This window comes from Cryptotermes secundus, unplaced genomic scaffold (genome assembly GCF_002891405.2).
Source record: "Cryptotermes secundus unplaced genomic scaffold, Csec_1.0 scaffold369, whole genome shotgun sequence".
Taxonomy (NCBI): domain Eukaryota; kingdom Metazoa; phylum Arthropoda; class Insecta; order Blattodea; family Kalotermitidae; genus Cryptotermes; species Cryptotermes secundus.
In genome coordinates this window covers 1,260,077-1,269,177 of record NW_019725844.1, presented here as the reverse complement: position 1 = coordinate 1,269,177, position 9,101 = coordinate 1,260,077, and positions in this window count along the sequence as shown.

The window sequence follows — 9,101 nt, the reverse complement described above, 5'->3', positions numbered from 1 at the left end:
ATTAATACCGCCTACAACCAGCATACGCAGTGCTCAGCGCAATACGATACCAGAATCTCTTAACAGCACCATTCCAATTTCATTCCATTGAGAGAAATGTAAGAAAACAATCAATTTATGCCCTCAGATTCAAAACCATTAAGTAACTTCGGAGCTGAAACATGTGGATAGATGGAAAAATAGAGGCAGCCTTAATGTACAGCGCTCTTCCTTCTTTGCACTTGTCTATACATTGCCTAATTAAATGAACTATTACGAAGTTTTACTGAATAAACTGTTTAAAATTCCAATTGCACTGCAATATGAGGGAGTCGGGACAGCTCAGTCGGTATAGAGACGGGCAACGGGCTGAACGTCTGGGTTCGATTCCCGGCAACGGATGATTCTCCACAGCGTCCAGACCAGCTCTGAGGCCCATCCAGCCTAATCAATGGGTACGGGGGCTCTTTCCCCGGGGGTAAAGCGGCCGGGGCGTGAAGCTGACCACTCATCTCCATCTCGTGCAGAGATCAAGAATGGTGAAGCTATACCTGCACTCCCCAACATATCTTCGTGGCATAGTGCTTAATTAATCAAGCACAGGAACAACTTTACTTTTACTGACCTGTTCATGTTATCGTAAATGATATTATTTATAATACATAAATATATATTTGTACTGAAAGAAAAATATTGCTATTGATGTATAATACAGTGTTATACTTAAGTTGCTGTCAATTAACATGCACTATTGACAGGTAGTGTAAAAACGTTGTATTCATTACTTAGTTGTTTATTTCAGGCTCATTAATGCAACTTTCGTCTATGTGAAATGGCTGCGTGATTACTGCCACGCTGCCATATTTCATACGTCTGTGCGTGTTATTACTACAACACGTTCCCGCTCACCAACCACGAATACCAAATCCAATAAACGGGGACCAATGACAACATAACTGCCCCTCAAATCTGCATACAATTACACGTAATATCCACATACAACGAGTGAGTTCTACATCAGAAGGAATCCGTTGATTAATTATCTATTTCAATTTTCATAATTATTTAACCTTAGAAAATTGTTGGCTTTCAACTTTCAATTTTAAATTTGACTGGTACTTTATTCAATAAGAGGAAAACACAGTAAAATAACAATTACAAAAGACAAGTCCGTCCAATGTGACTATTCCAGTTTTCTCACTTGATGATTCACTAGGCTTACATGTTTCGATCCATTTGGATCATCTTCAGAGGCACCAAACACTTTTTAGAAACCACTATCACAACAGTTCTCATATCATCAAGTGAGAAAACTGAAATAGTCACATTGGACGGACTTGTCTTTTGTAATTGTAACTGTTAGTGTGACAGACCAAAATGAAACAAATCAAATACAGTAAAATAACTTATGACATGCTATATGAACAAATGAGTGACATATGACAGTGTGGCAACAAACACACAGCCACTGAACATCTACGCAAGATCCATTAATAATACTGATATAAACATCTAATTAAAAAATCAATGCTACAGAATGCTTGCATATAATATTAAGCTACATGCAGTTGATGAAACACTTAAACGGGCTGCTTCCCCTAGCACTCAACAAGCATACAGTATTCTGAGCAATACAGGACTAGCTGTTCTCAAAGCAGTGACGTCTGAGGTTTAATGCGTGTTGTAGGATAGATCGTGAACTGCGTTTCAGAGGAACTGACACCTCCAGCTTCATGATGGAAGAGTAACTTACATGGCATCACATCTCACGAGGCATTATGCTTCACATCCTGTGTTAATTCAATTCAGTTCACATCCTTACAACCTAGTTCTCCAGCTCGGCCGGTTGGTCAGGTAAACTGTCGCTGGGCCTCGCCAGGACAGACAGTCGTGGTTCCCAGTCCTGCATGGCTTATGACCATATTTTACTGTCTCACAACTTTGGGAGTCGTGAAACTCTCTTTCTCCGGTTCAATTTTAATGTTACATCTATGTCTCTGTCTCCCAATAAGTCTCTTTATGTAAGGTTCCTTCAACTAAAATATATCATGTGTTTCTCATCTCTCCAACAGTATGCTTCTAGTCCCACTTATAGCAACATCCTTGCTATAAATTAGTGTGTCCGGATGAAAGGTATCCAAAATATAAAAAATATGTATATCTCTGAAACTAACTGTCATACACGTATCCCGTTTATGTCATCGAAAAAGAAGACTCCGAAAATTTTCTTTTTCATTCCCGGCTTAAGCACATGCGCCAGCTGGTGACCTTCGGCGAGCTCAGTAACAATGTTGACACCACAGGAACAGGTTCAATGTGCGTTGTGGCTAGCAGAGCTGCAATCTCTTACGTCTGTCCAGCGTCGTTTTTTAATGCAATATGGACGTCAACCTCCTATACGGAAAAGCATTCGGTTCTGGGGCAACAAACTGAGGGCTACGGGTAGTCTGGTGCGTGTAAACTCTGCTGGAAAGACACGGACATCTGAAGAAAATGTCAATCGCATTAGAGAGGCATTCCAGCGAAGTCCGGGTAAATCAATTCGTGCTGCTAGCTTGCAGTTACAAATTCCACGATCAACAGTGCACGATGTGCTACACAAAAGGCTCCGTACAAGATTAAAATGATTCATGCACTAAAACCGAGTGACCAAGTAGAACGCACAAAATTCGCTGTGGACATGCTACACAGAACTGACGCGTGCTTCTCGGAACAGGCGACGTTCCTTGTCAATGGAGTTGTAAACATGTACAAGTGCAGGGTTTGGGGCAGTCAAAAATCCACACACCACATTTGAGTTGGAGAGAGGCAGCCCAAAGCGAACGTGTGGGCAGGATTAATGCACGACAAGCTGACTGGACAGTTTTTCTTTTCGGAAACCACTGTAACCGGACATTCGCACTTGGGCATGCTGGAGCCCCAATTACCACCTCAAACTATCCCCCAACAAGACGGGGTGCCGCCACATATCTGCCACCGTGTTAGGAATCACCTGGACAGATAGATGGCTCGGAGATAGGCACGCAGAGGTGGACCAATCGCTTGGCTTCCTACGTCACAATATTTAACCCCATTAGATTTTTTTTTCTTCTGGGTTTATGTGAAGAACATTGTCTACTAGGATAAGACGAAAGACCGTCAACACCTGAAAGCCCGCATAAGGGACGCTGTGGCTACAGTAACACCAAACATGCTTCGAGCAACGTGGAACGAGGTCGAATATCGTCTGGATATTTGTCGTGCCGCCAAGGAAACCCACACTGACCTCTACTGAGAAAGTTATATATTCATTTAAAACTTATAGTTTCCTTTTGTAATGGTGTAACCCATAATGTGTATAATAAACACTTTCCGAGATATAATTTCTTTTATTTTGAATGCCTTTCATCGGAACACCCTAGATTCGATGGCTCCTCTTTAAGTGGTTTCCTTCATTTTCCTTATTCACCTCAATTAAAAACAAAATATATTATCTTCGACCACGCTTCATTCTTACCTAAGAGCTGGGGACAAAGTTTCACATTCATAAAGATACAGAGAACTATATTTTTATGACACGTAATCTTCAGCTTTGCATAAATACTGTACGATAAGATAAATACATCTTCACTGAATGACATCATTCTGTTGTATTACTGGCAGCAGAGTTACCACTCATTATAGGCACCATGCCTAGGAGTTCAAGTGAGTCCCCACACATTCACAGATTATTAGGCAAATATCGCAAAGAACGGGTGTCACTTCTATAAAGAAAACTATAATAGATGCTTAAAAAATTCCAACTCTTAAAACCAGAAAAATTTAATAAATTTTATGGGAGCAGAAAAGTGTGACCTGAATTTCGGAATATTAACACGTGATACATATGTAGTAAGGGTGGTAGAAGTATGATTAAATTCTCTAAGATCAATGATTTGTTGTGATTAAGCTAAAAAACAAAACGTGTCCTTATGTGTTTAAAGTTAGCACCGGCATTTTTCACCGTTCCTGTGCAACTTCCTTGATGTATTAAAATTCACAATTCAAAAGCTTCTTCCTATTACTCGACCACCAGATGTGTCGGCCCAAACTGACCATCATCAGATGTACAAGTTGTAGAGGAAACTGCTGTCCCGTTGTCACGTTGCTACATTTTTGCATTTTAAAAGTGTAAAATGTATATAAAAAGTTTTAAAGTTATTTTTAAAATATCATGCGGCGATTATTTTGTTGTATGCATGTATAATAATATTGGTGTTTCATTTACGAAGTGAATATTTTATGTTACGTACCGTTGTTCTATCGCTGTAGTTGTAATGTTACTTACATTTTGTTGGTGTCTTAGTTTTCCTTTCGTGCTGTGTGTAGTTGTTCTGAATGTTTCATTTACTTGGTTCTGCTTTTATAAATATTTTATACCTTTAAAATGCAAAATGTAGCAGCACGACAATGAGGCAGCACTTGCCTCTACAACTTGTGCACCTGATGATGCCCATTTTTGTCGAAACATGTGGTGGTCGAGTAATAAAAACGGACGAATGCTTCTGAGGTGTAAATATTAATACATCCACAAAACTGCACAGGAACGGTGATAAATAACTCACTCAAGGTGCAGAACCTTTCTTGAGAAAGCGTCAATTATGCAGCTACTCAAAAATTTCCCAGCATTTTATGGAACACGAAAATTTCATTACCGCGTTCACAAGAGCCCTCCACTGGTCATTATCCTGAGTCAGATCAATCCAATCCATACCATCCCACCTAAGATCAATTTTAATATTGTCCACCCACCTACGTTTTGGGCTTCCCTGTGGTCTCTTTCCTTCTGGCTTTCCCACCAATATCTTATATGCATACCTCTCCACCCCATTCGTGCTACATACCCTGCCCACCTCATCCTCCTTGACTTGATCATTCTAATTATAGTTGGGGAAGAGTACAAGTCATGAAGCTCTCATTATGCATTTTTCTCCAGCTTCTCATCACTTCACCCCTCTTCGACACAAACATTCTCCTCAGCACAATGTTTTCAAACACCCTGAGTCTGTGTTGCTCCTTCAATATCAGAGATAAAGTTTCACACCCACACAGAACCGCAGGCAAAATTATAGTTTTGTATACTATCATTTTTATGATTTTAGACAGCAGAGAAGAAGGCAAAAGGTTCTGGGCTGAATGCTAGCAAGCATTACACGAATTCAACCTTCCCTTAATTTCATCCTGAATCAGGTTTTGATTTGTTATAGTCATTCCCAAATAACTGAAGTGTGCCACATTTTCAAAACATCTGTTACCTATCTTTATGTCATGATTTTGCCCTGAATTCTGTGACGAGACAGCAACATATACTTAGTTTCCTCTGTGTTTATTTCTAGACCAACCTCAATTAAATTTTATGTGTTTTTCTTTATGGTATCTACATTATCACCCAGTATATTCACATCATCAGCATAGACCAACAGCTGATGTGTCCTGTTTAATTTCAGTCCCACCTGGTTTCCTTGGAACTTTCTAATGGCATATTCTAAAGTAAAGTTGAAAAGGAGTGGTGATAAAGCATCTCATTGTTTTAGACCATTCTGGATAGGAAAATCATCAGACAAATATTTACCTACACGGACTTTACCACGTTTCATTTAAACACATTTTAATCAGTCTACATAGTTTCATGGGTACCCCAAACTTTATGAAAATACTGTATAACACTTCCTTCCTGTTTGAATCACAGGCTTTCTTGAAGTCTATAAATAGCTGATGTACTGTCCCACTGTACTCCCATTTTTTCTCCAGTATCTGATGAATGCAAAAGATCTGATCCATAGTTGATCTGTCACATCGAAATCCACACTGATGATCCTCAATAATTTCATCTATATATGGACTTAACCTTGAGAGAAGAATATTGGATAAAATTTTGTATTTAGTTGATAGCAGTGACATCCCCCCATAATTACTACAGTCAGTTTTATCAACATTTTTATGGACTGGTACAATAACAGACTTCTTCCACTGATAAGGCAATTCTTCCTTATTCCAAATAGAATTAATCAGCTTATGGATCTTAGAGCGTAATATTTCACCTCCTGCTTGAATCAGTTCTGCCAGAATTTCATCACTACCTAGCGATTTATACCTTTTCAATTCTGCAATAGCAATTTCAACCTCAAAAGTGCTAGGATCAGGTACTGTAACCTTATGTCCCTCGCTGAAAATTGTTTTTGCCCCCTGAGAGCACCTACTCCTGTGAGATATCATTCTGGGACTCCTATAGTGGTAAATCAACATTGTCCTCCTTAAGCTTAGGGTGTCACTGTTGTCATTAAAGTTGCCAGTTTGCTCCTAGTGTCATAAATCCATGGGTTGACATTGTGGGAGATCGGGACAGTAGCAGGGTCTTGGGTTCCCTGCTCATGTGTCTTGGAGACCAGAAAAGGTTTATGATTGACATCTTGAAAAAAACGAATGTAGGACAGATGCAGGGCTCAACCCTTGGCTTTCTCTAGTTTCTTTCTTGTTTTTTGTTTTATACCCACTGGGGGACTTGTAAAGAAAAGCAGTCGGTTATAGGGAGCAGTAGACAGTTGAAAAGATAGACACAGCACAGGGAAGTGAGTTACAGAATGGTAGCTAGCTAGTGGTGTGTACGGTCAGCGAGCGAATTGGTGTGAAAAGGTTAAGAGGGACGGAGCGGTTAGCTTCAAGGACTTATGTAAAGAGTCACAATAACTGTATGCAATTTTAATGTAAAAGTGTAATACACAGTGTTGGTTCTGGAGACCCTGTAGATCATAAACTCTTGTTCCCCTTCCGGTATTCGAAGCCCCTGTATCCCTGGGAAAAAGATCTCATCTCCAGCGATGTACAGCTGTACGTCGGAGGTCGGCTACAGTACTAACAGCTCAGCTGTATGTATTTCTATCTGACTAACATCACTGACCCCATGTACATTCAATAACTGAGAGAAGTAGTTCTTCCACCTATTCAAAATGTTGTGGGAATCTACAAGATCACCATTCTCGTTCTTCACTAAGTTACTTCTAGGTTGGTAACCCATCTTAAAGTAATTTATTTCTCTACACAGGTCTCTAATGTTCTTATTCTTACAGCCTGTTGCAAGCTCATAAATTTTGTCTTTCAGATATTCCCTCTTTTTATTCCTGAAATGCCTGCTGGTTTCATATATTATACTGTTCTGAGTATTGCCATTTGTTTTGCTTGGATCCTGCAACCACTGCAATTTGGCTCGTTTTCTCTGGTCTAACGATGCTGGGCATCCTTCATCAAACCATGGCTTATGCTTCTTCAATTCATAATAACCTAGACTCTCTTTGGTATATTTTCATATTCTAATAGTTTGCAAGAATGCTAATTTAGAGTACACACTGCAAAAAGATGCTGCACTATTATGTTATCTATGTGATCTGCAGTAAATTCAAATGGATGTCTGGAACACCCTTGCTGCCTACTAAACAGAACTACCTTCTACAGAAACTTCAAATTTATTAATCACTTATATAAATTTCAACGTGGAATTTATATGTCCACATTGGACATCAATAGATCTTCCGGCTTCTTTACAAAATAATATTAAAGCTATAATATGCCATAATTCTTTAGCGAGTTAAGGCGCAACCAGGCGACATATCTGACGTAACAATGAAAACAACTGGGGGGGGGGGGGGTGGGGNATTGACAATATAAACAATTCATATATTCACGGCAATAACTTCGCTGACAGCACAATAAAGAAAACGAGTGGAATCAAAGATGACACAAGCAAGGCATTTCATTCATAATTCTAAACGACGACAATAATAGTTCAACCTGCTTCATAATCACGCCCATTAAATAACTATGATATACTATTATAATTCTGACAATGTTTGCAAAAGCAACTATTCGTCTTAAGCACTTAAATCAATCGGAAAATCGTTTTCTGTACTGAAAAATGTGATAGTACTTACCAAATGAAGTACGGTGTTTACAACTTCGCGGTTAGACACCTGTCCCACCTCGATCAGGCCGATGAGGACGGCAAATTTCAAGCTGTCGTTCATTGCCATTCTCACTACCTCTTCGGGTCTCTTTATTTCACTAAGGGGCGGGTTCTGAAGGTCCGCCATTGTTTATGGAAATGTTAATATCTACTACAACAATAAACGGTTATCTTAATCACATATCATTTAGACTTAACACAGTTTCTTCCACATCACATGATCATACCGCGATACACAACTACCATGTTGGAAACTCAGGCGGCAGTGCTACCAACGACACAAACCACATTCACGACAACTCGGGGAGAATGTTTTCGTTTGTCTCAAGTTCAATTCCTGCATGTATGGGAGTAATTGACGTATGCGCTACATATTACAGATTTTCTGTTATAAAACCGACATTTATTTGCAGCAATACTATGAAAACCACAAAAACGAAAACCGAATTCTAGCCTTTATAATGTTAAATTACTAATTATATACTTGTAGAAAATCAAACCTTAACCGAGCTCATTATTTCATTTGTAACTTACATATTTTGGATGTACCCAATTCGATTTAAGGAAAGGGCGGTGCCCATCCTGAGCTCATACTTTAAAACCTCTAGTCAACAGCAAACAGAGTATCTCGAAACGAACCCTGAACCAGCTAAGAGATGATTGGGAATATTTCTATTAAACCCCACTATTACAACTGCTCTGAGATCAGCGTCCTTTAACCGGCCGGAACGCGATTGAAACTTGGCTCTTAATCGTTAGAATAAATGGTGAATAAATTACGACCGACCATCATGGTTTGTCCTCTTAAGTTTTTACGCTATTTTACATATATGATTCTTCAGGCAACTAAGGTAATAGGAAAATGAACTAGTTTCATGCAGAGTCTCTGGTGTTATAATATATGGGAAAAACAAAAACTTCTGACCAATTTAAATTAAATTAACTTAAGAGGGTTACTATAAACTCAACGACAGTGTAGTATGTGATGGCAGCATTCTATAGATTTTTATGTTCGGCGACATCAGCATCATAGAAATTATTTTATACACTGCGAAGTTAATAACAAAGTGAGATACCTTGAATTCTTCAATTCTTCCACGACTGTGCAGATGGGACTCTAATAATAATAAAGAAGAAGAAGAAGAAG